This window comes from Canis aureus, chromosome X, assembly GCF_053574225.1.
Source record: "Canis aureus isolate CA01 chromosome X, VMU_Caureus_v.1.0, whole genome shotgun sequence".
Classification (NCBI taxonomy): domain Eukaryota; kingdom Metazoa; phylum Chordata; class Mammalia; order Carnivora; family Canidae; genus Canis; species Canis aureus.
This window is the reverse complement of record NC_135649.1, coordinates 115,114,996-115,128,730: the sequence shown is the minus strand read 5'-3', so window position 1 is coordinate 115,128,730 and position 13,735 is coordinate 115,114,996.

Genomic DNA, 13,735 nt, shown 5'->3' with positions numbered 1-13,735 from the left:
CACTGGGGGCCCCTCAGATCCTCTGAAGGTGAACAAAATCAGCCCATTTCACTGACTTGGTGGGAAGAAGGAGGACAGGAGCCCAAGCGACCCACCCCCCACTGGCAGGGTGGTAGGGAAGAGTGGAAGGGGAGACGGGGTCCCCGAGTCCTGGCGCGGGGTCCCAGGCAGGCTGGTGGCAGTGCCGTGGGAGCCGGGTGGGCTCCCCCCGCTTCGGGCGCGCCCTCCTGCCTCCACCTCCCTCTCGGTTTCCTCTTTGGCTGTGGCCGCCACCGCGAGCCTCCTCGGGCCATGCCCCCCACTGAAGAGAAAGAGCAGTGGCTGCAGGTGGGAGTCTTGTGTCTGGAAGCGGTGGTTTTGTGTGTCGTGTTGGTTGATAACTGATCTCTCTGGCACACACCTGCAGTGAGTCCCCCCTGCCTCGGGGAGGGTGGCCTTCCCGGCTCATGAGACCTCCCCGGGGCCCCAGCCGGACCCCTCTACCACCTTGGAATTCACATTCTTGGGGCAGCCCGGGGGGGGGGGGCTCAGCGGTTTAGCACCCCCTTTAGCCCAGGGCATGATCCTGGAGACCCGGGGTCGAGTCCCGCATCGGGCTCCCTGCATGGAGCCTGCTTCTCCCTCTGCCTGGGTCTCTGCCTCTCTCTCTCTCTCTCTCTCTCTCTCTCTCTCTGTCTATCATGAATAAATAAATAAATTTTTTTTTAAAAAAGGAATTCACATTCCTTCTACTTAGCTCAGATTTTAACCATGTCAATTAAGAAACTGGGTAAGATCTGGTCCTCTGCCTTTAAGATTACCTTAATCTTGGATTGTAACCCATTTTTACCATGTTCACCATTTGGCTCAGTGGCTATATTTCTTTTTCTTTTTTTTTCTTTTTTCTTTTTTTAAAATATTTTGTTTTTTTATTTATTCATGAGAGACACACAGAGAGAGAAGCAGAGACACAGGCAGAGGGAGAAGCAGGCTCCATGCAGGGAGCCTGATGTGGGACTGGATCCTGGGACTCCAGGATCACACCCTGGGCTGAAGGCAGGTGCTAAACCGCTGAGCCACCCAGGGATCCCCCTTCTTTCTTTTTTTTTTTTTAAGATTTTACTTATTTATTCATGAGAGACACAGAGAGAGAGAGGCAGGGACACAGGCAGGCAGAGGGAGAAGCAGGCCCCATGCAGGGAGCCCCATGTGGGACTTGATCCCGGGTCCCCAGGATCACACCCTGGGCCAAAGACAGACGCTCAATCGCTGGGCCCCCCGGGCGCCCCCAGTGGCTGTATGTCTCTACGTGTACAAATATCCCTTCTCCCTCTTGGAGATTTATATTAATTAAATGTTTTGGAAGAGCCCAGACTTAACCTGACTGAGGAGCTTTGAGTTCCAGTCTCACAAGCAGCATCGTCCGGCAGCAGTCTGGTAGGATCTGGAAGGGGAGACGAAGTCCTGGTGGCCTCGTGGCGGTCCCCTGACATCCCTAGGGGCCACCGGTGTGCTGGGGGAGGCGGGCAGTTGCTTCCACACACACAAAACGGCTCTGAGTGCAGCGAGCCCCCCCCGAGGGCCAAGGCCAGACACGGCCGCCCAGGAGGCCGCATCTGTCTCGTGTCACACACGACTGCTTCACCCCTCAGTGGCCAAGGCGGTGCAGTAGATCGTAGATTCCAGGCGCTTTCATAAGGGCGAGGTGCACGAGGTGACACCTTGAGCCAAAGCCTAGTAGCACCACCCCCAGCCCATAACCACGGCTCACTGTCCAGGGGGCCCGCACGGCCCAGGAGAGTCCCCGGGGCTGCTTTGGAAATGACAAGCAGTCTGCCGTCCGGTGGTCACCCCGGGACGGGGGACGACACCCCGGGCCAGGCCCCCATGGAAGCCCGCCAGGCAGGACGCCGTCACCAGTGGTATGCACAGAGTCCAATGAGTTCCAGCAGCAACAGAGCGACCTGTCATAGGCCCGCATTTCCCACGACTTAGTGGCCTCTGCCTAGAACCCGGCAACTGAAATACCCGGTTCGTTTATACCCGGCCCGCTATGGCCTTAACACGGACTCCTCCCCACCGACACATCCTGATGCCTTCATTCGCGAGATGGTCGCCTCTGCAGAGCAGGCCGCTAAGGAAACAGGACGCTCGAAACGTGTTCTCAACGTGAATCTGAAGCTCTCAAAAGTTCGGCTCGGATTCCCAAGGGCAGGTCCCCAAAGGGAAGGAGGTGGTGGGAAGAGAGTGAGGAGGATCTTAGGAAGAATAGTGTAGGAGGCGGACCCTGCTATGGAATGGGGTGTGGAGGAGGGGGAGGAGGAGGGGGAGCAGGAGGGGGACCAGGAGGAGGAGGAGGAGGAAGGGGAGGGGGAGGGAAGGAAGTCACACTTCTTTTTATTTTAAAGATTTTATTTATTCATTCATGAGAGACACACACAGAGAGAGAGAGAGAGAGAGAGGCAGAGACCCAGGCAGAGGGAGAAGCAGCTCCATGCAGGGAGCCCGACGCGGGACTCGATCTCAGGACCCTGGGATCACGCCCTGGGCCGAAGGCAGAGGCTCAACCCCTGAGACATCCGGGCGCCCCAGAAGTCACATTTCTTAAGCAGCCAATGCAAATTAATGCTTCCCTTATTCCATTGGATCTTGCGTGGCCTCCGAGGCTGTTAGGAGCTCCATCTCCCCGAGGAGGAGGAGGACGGGTAACTCAGAGAGATGGGGGAGCGCACAGGGTTAAGTCCCCTGCTTCTTCCCCAAACTGACCGGGCTCCGTGCAACCAGCGCTGTGGGTTCTCCAGTTTCCCCGGGGACCAGAATCACCTAAGGGGCTCGGGGCCCAGGCGGGTCGCAGGCCTCCGGGCCACAGAGCCTGATCTCTGGGACCAGGGACCTGCATTTCCCGAACTGGGCCAGGCGCCTCTGTCGCAGATGGTCTGGGAAGTGCCGGGCCTTCTTTGGGGACACCTGGCACTGTTCATGGGGGGGTCACTTCAGCAAGCAAAGCTGGAGTTCCCCAGCTATGCTCACGGTCTCTTTCCCCTTCTGTGCATAACCGGGGCGCTCTTAGCCCACCGCTAGGGAGCGCAGCTGCACCCGAGTGGCTCCCGCCCCTAATCCCCCCCCGCCCTCCGCCCCACACCTGTTCGGGAGGGCGAGCCTTTGCATAGCATTGGCAGTTCTGTCGGATGCTGAATGGGAAGACAACCTGCACGAGAACACCGGGCAGATTTAGGTCCGGGTACGTGGCCACCTGGATTCGCGGTCCTTCAAGGCCTGACGAGTAGAGGACACGTCGCAGAGCGCCACCTAGTGGAACCTCGCGGCTGCTGATGGTCCTCTCCTGAGCCCCTTGGCGGAAGTCCCCAAAGCCAGGTGTGGGGCGAAAATCTAATAGGTACCATCTTTTCAAAAGTGTGTTTGTGGCTATTTTATCACATCCCCATTGTGTTAACACAGAAATCTGTAGGGATGTGTGTTCATTGTTGTTTACTGATGAGAGGACAAGGTCAAAAAATGTTGACGACCATAGATGATCAAGTCTTTCTGTTGACCATTTATTTCCATTGCTTCTGTGGTGTCTCAAGATGGGGGGACGGGGGGGGGGGGGGTCATGGTCATGCGTCTCCCTTTGCAATCGCAGGTGTGGATGAAAAACCCGAGTTCACTGGGTGAGCAGCCCTCATTCCCTAAGACGTATTGCTGTTTTTGTAGGGACGGTGGCCGCCAACGCTACACTGTGGTTTAAGCAAAGATGGAACCCCTCTTACATGTCCCCGGCTCTCCCACTCTCAACCTCTCTTGCTGAGCACCCTCCACTCGTAGCTCTGAATAATCTAACCATTAACCACTCTCCCCTGCCACCATGCCCACCCAGTGAGTTCATGAACACCGTCGCTGGGTGCTCATGGTGCTTGGGGGCCCCATGCCTGTGTCCCACAAAGGTCACCAACTCAAAGATCATGGTATGCTCACTCGCTTATATATCCCTTATATACATCTGGGATATATATATCTGTAGGTGTGTGGTTCTGTGTGCATTTGCACACATATATATGCATGGGTGTGTATGTTTGTGTCTATGTGCATGTATGCGTGCTATTAAAATTGCTAAGTCTAACTTCTACATAGGTTACTTGTAAAACTAAGTGACCTCATCCATGACAAGCGCTCAGCCTGGAGTCTGATATCTACCACGTGCTCCATGAATATTAGCTTATGTTATTATTTTCATTTTATTACCTTAGATATATGATCACTTTTATATTCCAAAACGGTGGATATTTTTATTTTTTTAAACGGTGGATATTTTTAATCTTTTTTTTTTTTTTAGTCCATAGTATCTGAGCATTTTCTTCTACTAACCATTTCTGCCGCGTATAAATTTTATGCTCAACATTTCATGCACTATATTCATACTCTGCTTTAAGATTCTTTCATGTAAGGAGCGACACCCGGTTTGTTAGCTTTTCCATCCATTACCTATTCTCTTTTTTTTTTGTATATTTTTTATTGGAGTTCAATTCGCCAACATAGAGCATAACACCCAGTGCTCATCCCGTCCAGTGCCCCCCTCAGTGCCCGTCACCCAGTCACCCCCACCCCCTGCCCACCTCCCCTTCCACCACCCCTAGTTCATTTCCCAGAGTTAGGAGTCTCTCATGTTCTGTCTCCCTTTCTGATATTTCCCACTCATTTTTTCTCCTTTCCCTTTTATTCCCTTTCACTATTTTTTATATTCCCCAAATGAATGAGACCATATAATGTTTGTCCTTCTCCGATTGACTTACTTCACTCAGCATAATACCCTCCAGTTCCATCCACGTCGAAGCAAATGGTGGGTATTTGTCATTTCTAATGGCTGAGGAATATTCCATTGTATCCATAGACCACATCTTCTTCATCCATTCATCTTTCGATGGACACCGAGGCTCCTTCCACAGTTTGGCTATTGTGGACATTGCTGCTAGAAACATCGGGGTGCAGGTGTCCCGGCGATTCACTGCATCTGTATCTTTGGGGTAAATCCCCAGCAGTGCAGTTGCTGGGTCGTAGGGCAGGTCTATTTTTAACTCTTTGAGGAACCTCCACACAGTTTTCCAGAGTGGCTGCACCAGTTCACATTCCCACCAACAGTGCAGGAGGGTTCCCCTTTCTCCACATCCTCTCCAACATGTGTTGTTTCCTGTCTTGTTAACTTTCCCCATTCTCACTGGTGTGAGGTGGGATCTCATGGTGGCTTTGATGTGTATTTCCCTGATGGCAAGTGATGTGGAGCAAGTTCTCATGTGCTTGTTGGCCATGTCTATGTCTTCCTTGGAGAAATTTCTGTTCATGTCTTTTGCCCATTTCGTGATTAGATTGTTTGTTTCTTGGGTGTTGGGTTTAATAAGTTCTTTATAGATCTTGTTTATTTTTTTTATTTTATTTATTTATTTTTTATTTTTTTATTAGATCTTGGATACTAGCCCTTTATCTGATAGGTCATTTGCAAATAGCTTCTCCCATTCTGTAGGTTGTCTTTTGAGTTTTGTTGACTGTTTCTTTTGCTGGGCAGAAGCTTTTTATCCTGATTAAGTCCATTACTTATTCCCAATCACTGTTTGGTCTACTCTTGTTTTCTTTGGCTATAACTCCATCAAACTTTCCAGAAATGTCTCAGATACCCAGAGCTCATTTCTGGAGGCTTTTTTAAATATAATTTTTCATTTTCCATAATCTATCTAACCACGAGAATGCTGACCACTTCCTGCTTAAAATTTATTTGAGGAAAGTCCCTTTTTGTTGATCCAAGTTCCTATATTTCCCCAGTTCTGCTTTTTCCTATGATCCTCCAAGAAGAAAAATAAGAAAATCCAAAAGTATGAAGTAGAGTCAAATGTCAGTTTGCATGAAACTGTGAAGGTTCTTTTTTTTTAAGATTTTATTTATATATTTGAGAGACAGCATGAGCAGAGTGAGGGGTATAGGCAAACTTCCCATGGAGCAGGAACTGCCCTCCCATGCGGGGCTCGATCCCAGGACTCCAGGATCATGACCTGAGCCGAAGGCAGACGCTTAACTGAGCCACCCAGATGCCCCCAACTCATGATAGTTCTTTATCTGCAACAATCAGAACTGAATTCTGATATTTGCCCTAACTCTGGGTATAACTGATCTTCTCCATTGTCACATGGGAGTTTACATTTTTCCTGATACAGCCTGTTTTCATGAAATTTCATTTGAAGGCCTTCTTTTAAAAAAGGGGGGGCGGAAACCCCTGGGTGGCTCAGCAGTTTAATGCCTGCCTTCAGCCCAGGGCCTGATCCTGGAGTCCCGGGATCGAGTCCCACATCGGGCTCCCTGCATGGAGCCTGCTTCTCCCTCTGCCTGTGTCTCTGCCTCTCTCTCTCATGAATAAATAAATAAAATCTTTTTTTTAAAAAAAAAAAAGCCTTCTTGCAAGAGGCCACATCAAGGTTTATATCCAAAAGTCTTGAGTGGTTTCTTCCGAGAATGTGATGTGCAGGGTTTAATCTCTCCCGACGAGGGGCGGGGCGCCCAAGTTGAACCACGTCCAGCCTCGCTGAAGCTCACTTGGCAGTTTAGAATTCCACTCAGAAATCTGCAGGTTAAAAAAAAAAAATCGGCAGGTTTCAGCACTGCTGGTGCCTGTGGGACCAGGTCACCGACATCTCTCGGCAGCTGAGCAGTACACACTGGCACCAGGTGGGGTTAAGATCCAGCATTTGCCAAATTCGGTGCCCATAGCTTGGACTTGTCGTCTTGGGACTCTCCGATTCCCCAACTCAGTAGAGTTGACCCACCCAGGCACAGGTCGAAAACCAGAAATGCAAGCCTCCAACCCGGAGTGAGGGCTCCCTGCCCCGCAGAGCCTACCCCGGGCAGCGGAAGCAAAGACGGGGTACACTCAGCTTATGGGCAGACCGTCCCAACACAACAAGAGCCACGAGACTGGAGCAAACAGCAACAGCGACCGGTTCCCCACTGTGGCCGAGGTGACAATTCACTCTGCCTGCCGGGAGAAGCATAGGAACAGGGCGAAGGGCAAAAGGGACACTTCCCCATCCTTCGTGGTGCCTTTGATTGGCCTTTCTCTGACGATTAGGGATGTCGAGCGCCTTTCCATATACATGTTGGCTGTTCGCGGATCTTCTTCGGAAAACTGTCTATTCTGTTCCTTTGCCCATTTTTAAAATCGAGTTTCTTGTTTTGTTGCATTGTGGGCTTCTTTGCTATCCAGCTGTATGACTTCCTCTGTATTTTAAATATTAACCCCCTAATCAGATTTGGGGTTCCCAAATGTTTTCTCCCATTCCGTAGGCCGCCTTTTCGTTTTGTTGATGGCTTCCTCTGCTGTGGAGCAGCTTTCTAGTTTGATGTGCTCCTACTTGTTGACTTTTGCTTTTTGCCTGTGACTTTGGCTAAAAAAAAAAAATCATTACCAGGACACCTCAGTGGCTCAGGAGTTGAGCATCTGCCTTTGGCTCTAGTGATCCCGAGGTCTCGGGATCGAGTCCCACATCGGGCTCCCTGCGAGGAGCCTGCTTCTCCCTCTGCCTGTGTCTCTGCCTCTCTCTCTGTGCCTCTCATGAATAAATAAATAAAATCTTTTAAAAAAAGTCCCCCCCAAAAAATCATTGCCAAGACCAATGTCAAGGAGCTTTCCCCCTATGTTTCCTTTAAGGAGTTTGATGGTTTCAGTTTCTACGTTTAAGTCTTTAATCCGCGCCAACCGACCGGTGGGAGAGGCCTGTCCCATGAATCACCAGAGTCGCACCCGCAGATTCTCAGGCTGAGGATGATACCAGGATATCTCAGCAGCGAGGACACATTTACGGTGAGGCCGTCACAGAGACCGAGCTAGCGACTCCCTCACCTGTCACAGTAGCTTGTTAACCTTAGTCACACCTTGAAACTACCTAGGGCGCTGTAAAAATCCCATACCTGGGCCTCACATACACAGATTTTGACCGAATTGGTCTGAATTGGTCCGGGGGATAGCCAGGCCTTTTGGATTTTAGGCCCACGGCTGATTCCAGCATGCAGGCCAAGCTGAGAACCGATGACTGCTCCCCCACAGCTGGTTCCCAGACTCGAGCATGCAGCAGCCACCCGAGGGGCTTGTGAACCTTCTCCTGGCTGGTCCCTCATCAGTTCCCGATTCAGTAGGTCTGGAGTTGAGCCTGAGAACCTGCATCTCTAACCGGCTGGGGCCCACGGGATGCTGATGCTGCTGGGCCGGGAACCCCACGTTGGAAACCCGAGCCCTCCTGCGGGGTTCCCAGCCTGCACCGGCTTCAGCGCCCTGCCCTGGGGCTCCTGGGTGTGTATATACCTGTGTCCTGGCGGCTGCATTTTAAATAAGAGTCAGATGATCCCCCAAGCAAGTGATCTAAAGACCAGTCTTTGCAAAACCATCGCGTCCACGCTGACCTTCAGCTCTGCGCACGCTGCCTTGGGGGACATGTGCGGGGTAAGTTATTCGGATTTTGTCTTCTAAAGGCCTACGGGTCTTAGGGGATCATGGGGGGCTTGGGGGAGGTAAAGCAATGCAAGGACCTCTGGGTCCCTAGGGAGGGAAGGGGAGAAGGCTGCTTCTGGATCCATTTTGAAGAGGGAAGGGAATAGGCGGGCCCGTTGTTGGTTCTGAGAAAGGTGGGACTGGGCCAACTTTATGTGCAGAATGATCATGAAATGGATGGTGCGTGCACACACACACACACACGCACGCCACCCCGGTGTGTCACTACATCAGACCCGGGAACTGCACGCAAGCCCTGGGGTGCAAGGCTCCCCCAGGCTCTGAAAGAACAAGTTAGGCTTTGGGAGAGTCGGGTAGGATGAAGCTCAGAGATGAAAATGCAAGTGGCTCATAGAAAATCAGGGTTTCTTTCTGCGCACGGCGGCGGGTAGACTGACGGCCACACCACAGACACCGGCCACGGTTCCACCACTTGAGCATTTTCTACCTGGCTCCATTTCCTATATAATCCGGCTTTGTTTTCTCAAAATCAAACTCAGTGGACTTGGAATATACGTTGGGAAGTCTGAGCTTTATTTCCTATCACTCCAGATCCGTGAAATGAAGCCTTCTCTAGCTCGTTGCTTACTTAAAATTCTCTATCTACTTCCAGGCGGGGCACCAAATGTTGATAGTTTCGCAGGGTTCGCTTTTCTTAAATCTTTACGCCCTTTTGAGGCCCATAGGCCAAATCACGAATAACACTTCTTTTTATTTAGCAACGTGGGTTGCCGTCACGGAAACGGCCCCCAAACGAGGAATAAAGCTTTTATACACGTGCGGATTTTTATTCACTTCTACGGGGATTTAAAATTTCACACGCCTGTGGCCGCGTCACGCACAAACGACCCATCCGCCTGGTTCAGGGAGACCGAAATAGTGGGCCGGGAGCGCCACCTGGTGGCAGCGTGCCTACTAACGCCTTTGCCTTTGGCGGGATCTTCTAGAAGTTCTGTGACCTCGAAGGAGGTTCCGCAGGCCCTTTGGGGTGCAGAGGCAGAAGGGAAGAAGCAAAAATGGTCTTTTCCAACTCTAAGAACACCCCTGTGAGAAAGCTGGAGATTGGAGAAGGCCAATTAGAAGGGAGGAGAAAAGAAAGCATGTTGGGGCGGGAGGGCAAGAGGTACTTGGGATGGTGGGGAATCAGATGAAGACTTTATGGAGCCTTCCTCTCCCCTCGAGCCCTGGGCCTCCAACCAACAGGTTGTTCTCCTGTCGACTGTTCCCCAAAGCTCGCCCGTTTCCAGGCTCTGGTATGGAACCTGTCCCCCGAGCCGACGCTCTTGCCCCCAAGGATCCAGCCTCACCTCCTCTGTCCCAGAGAAATTGGAGGCTCCCCGACACCCACTTGTTCCAATGCAGAATGTTCTGTGTCACGGTGTCCGGCACCTTCGCACAAAACCAAGATTCTTCCCCTGAAGAGCCTGTGCACCCAGATGCCTATCCTGTTCCTCAAGGAGAGCTGGGCCCCCCTTAGGGGTTTCTTCCCCTTGGACAGTTAAAACCCGGGCAACCCGGGTGGCTAAGCGGTTTAGCACCTGCCTTCGGCCCAGGGCCTGATCCTGGAGTCCCGGGATCAAGTCCCGTGTTGGGCTCCCGGCATGGAGCCTGCTTCTCCCTCTGCCTGTGTCTCTGCCTCTCTCTGTCTGTGTGTGTGTCTCATTAATAAATAAATAAAATCTTAAAAAAAAAAAAAAAAGAAAGTTAAAACCCCACCCAGCCTGCTCCTGGCTCGCTGCCTTTTCCGACTCAGAAACCCTGCCCATTGGGGAGTGTACCCTACGTGCTGAACAAACACACTCTTGCATTCTGCAGGCCCTTCTCCTCACCTGCACACGGCTCTGTTACAGTCTCTTTCCTTCCAAAGATGTTTGTTGGTGGCACTGTTGGTAATTAAAAAAAAAAAAAATTAGGACAAACCCAAATGTCAATCAATGGGAGATTCATTAAGTAAAATGTTACATCCGTACGGTGGGTCCAGTCCAGCCACTGCAAATTAGAATAATGATAATAAGACAGATCTACCGAGTCAAAGCAGGGCCACGGGGAAAAACTGGTGCAGACTAGTACCTGTCGCGCGGTCCCGTTTGTGCAAAAGGATTGTGTGTGATGCTGAGTCACTATACACAGAGGGACTCTCTTGAAGGTCGTAAGCCAAATCGTCAATATAGGTTTTCCTTGACGACTGGCATTTGGAGGGCCTTCATCTTACATGTTATACGTGCCGAATTTGAATGCTTAGGACCATGTAGTAATATTACAATCAGAAAAGATTTATATGCATATGTGTATACACACACACACACACACACACACATACTTTAAAAAACTTCCCTTGGGGACGCCTGGGTGGTTCAGTGGTTTAGCACCTGCCTTCGGCCCAGGTTGTGACCCCAGGGTCCCAGGATCAAGTCCCGCATCGGGCTCCCTGCATAGGGCTTGCTTCTCCCTCTGCCTGTGTCCCTGCCTCTCTCTCTCTCTGTGTCTCTCATGAACAAACCAATAAAATCTTTTAAAAACTAAAAAAAATAAGATATTAATAAATATATTTTTTTATTTATTTATGATAGTCACAGAGAGAGAGAGAGAGAGAGGCAGAGACATAGGCAGAGGGAGAAGCAGGCTCCATGCACTGGGAGCCCGACGTGGGATTCGATCCCGGGTCTCCAGGATCGTGGCCTGGGCCAAAGGCAGGCGCCAAACCACTGCGCCACCCAGGGATCCCAATAAATTTTTTTTTTTTAAAAACCTTCCCTTAATTTTACCGATGTAATCGTCTTCCATTTTTACCAACATTTGTCAACTGATCGGTGCACAAGGCTGAGCTGCCTGAGAAAAAAAAAACAGCCCTCAGACTCCAAAGGTTTACACAGTCTGGTAGAGAATGGAAAATGGACCCAGGAAAATAAAGTGTAGGGCAGCCCGTGACAAGTGCCACAGGGCTCTTGGTTCATGTGGGCAAATTACTGGACCTTTGCAAGCCTGCTTCCTCCTCCGAAAACAGATGGCATACTAAGCACCGGATGGCATACTAAGCACCAAAGCTGAGTATGGGCTGCACAGGGGCAGAGCCTGGAGGGGGCCTGGGATGCCAGGAGAGATGCAAGGGGCCTGGGGCCGCCGAGCCCCCTCTGTGCTGTGCAGGGCGCCGAGCACTCAGGGCCCAAGGGCCGCACCGGGTCACCGCATGCAAGCTCCGGCGACTTTCCAAAACGGGGCGCAGGGTGGGCAGGTGCACACCTGCCCGGGAAGCGTGGGGAAGGCTGCAGACTGAGGGCTGGCTCGGGGCCTCCCTGGGCGGGCAGCGGGGGGTGGTGGCCTGAGGTCCGAGGCTACTGAGAGGGAGAGACGGGGAAAGACTGGGTCTAGGTTGCAGAGAAGCTCACGTGCCAGCTGCCGGGCCCTGCTTCTGATGGCGGTGCGAGCCGGGAGGGTGGCAGCCCGCACACCCTTTCCAGAAGCTTCATGGGTGTGCTGGGCTTGCTGCTGAGTGGGCCCAGGGGACAGGGTCTGCCCTCACCCCCAGCACTGTGAAGCCCCTTAGCACGTGGATTTTTTTTTAAGATTCTATTTATTTATTTATTCATGAGAGGCACAGAGAGAGGCAGAGATGCAGGCAGAGGGACAAGTAGGCCCCATGCAGGGAGCCCGACGTGGGACTCAACCCCGGCACCCCAGGATCACACCCTGGGCCGAAGGCAGCGCTAAACCACTGGGCCACCCGGGCTGCCCAGCACCTGGCTTTTGATCCTACTGTCACCACTGCTCTGTCAAATGTTGCTGGTAATCTGGTCGCCAGGGCAGGTGTCGCTCTAGGTCCCTGTGGTCCCGTCTGCCCCTGGAGCACCCAATACAGGTCAGAGCCCGCTTCCGCCGTCAGAGTAACCTGACTGTCTGAACCTCTTGGTGTTTTAGTTCCTACCTATGAAAACGGAATAACCACAGTCCCTCAGGGAGGGGGTTCCCACGAGGGGTGGGGAAGTGAGGGAGGGCCCGTTGGGGCGCACAGTGAGCTCCACCTCCCTTTACTCCAGAAACTTCTGTGTGGCTTGCCCTGATGCTACAGCCCTTGGGCTGGGTGCCTGGGGTATAAGGATAGGTCCCTGCCCTCGGGGAGCCCCCAGTCCTGAGCGGGGCGCACAGTAATCTGTAAACGAATGCCAAGTTTGAAAAAAGGGAAGCAGAGGATGCTTGGCCTCTAAGAGTGGCCTGCTGGGCTGCGCGGCGCTGCGTAGACCAGGCCGCTCAAGGCGGTGCAGCCCAAACTGCGTCTGGAGGAGTCGCAGAAGGGGGCCAAGTTTGGGGGTCCCCGGGTGGCTCAGGGGTACAGCGTCTGCCTTCGGCCCTGGGCGTGACCCCAGGATCCTGGGATCGAGTCCCGCATCGGGGTCCCCGCGGGGAGCCTGCTTCTCCCTCTGCCTGGGTCTCTGCCTCTCTCTGTGTGTCTCCCATGAATAAATAACATCTTAAAAAGGAAAAAAAGAAAAAGGAGCGAAGAGCAGGTGGGGGGGTGACATGGGGCAGTGTGCATGGCACTTGGGAGGGGAGATGGAGGACGGGCTCAGGAGCGGGCTTGCGCTCGGGAGCTGGAAGGGAAACAGAGCTCAGAAGAGAAGAAGGGTCGAGGGTCGTGTTGATCCAGCCAGCGCTGTGCTTTGGGGTGTGTGGACCTGCGCGCTCCCCCCCTCCCCGCCCTCCCTCCCCCCTTCTCTGCTGTACACAGCGTGGCCTGTGACATTTTACTTAATCTCCTATCGATTGACATTTGGGTTTGTCCTTTTTCCCTAAATTACCAGCAATGCCACAGCAAGCATCCTTGGGGGGGGGATCAACACATCAAGAGCGTCCACACCTTCCGCCTTGATCTGCTGCTTCTTCGGAAAAAGCTCTGCTTCCCTTCGTGTAGTGTTTTCAGCGGGAAGCTTCAGGTTTTCTTGCAGGTGTCTTGACTCCCGTGTGCACGCAGGGAATCTTAGCCTCGCTCAGTTTATATGGGCGTGTATTTTCTTTGGATTATTTATTTATTTATTTATTTATTTATTTTTAAAGATGTTATTTATTCATGAGAGACACACAGAGGGCGGCAGAGACACAGGCAGAGGGAGAAGCAGGCTCCCTGCGGGGCGCCCGACGTGGAACTCGATCCCGGGACCCTGGGGTCACGGCCTGGGCCTAAGGCAGACGTTCAACCGCTGAGCCACCCAGGGGTCCCTCTTTCCTGTAGCGCCCCCA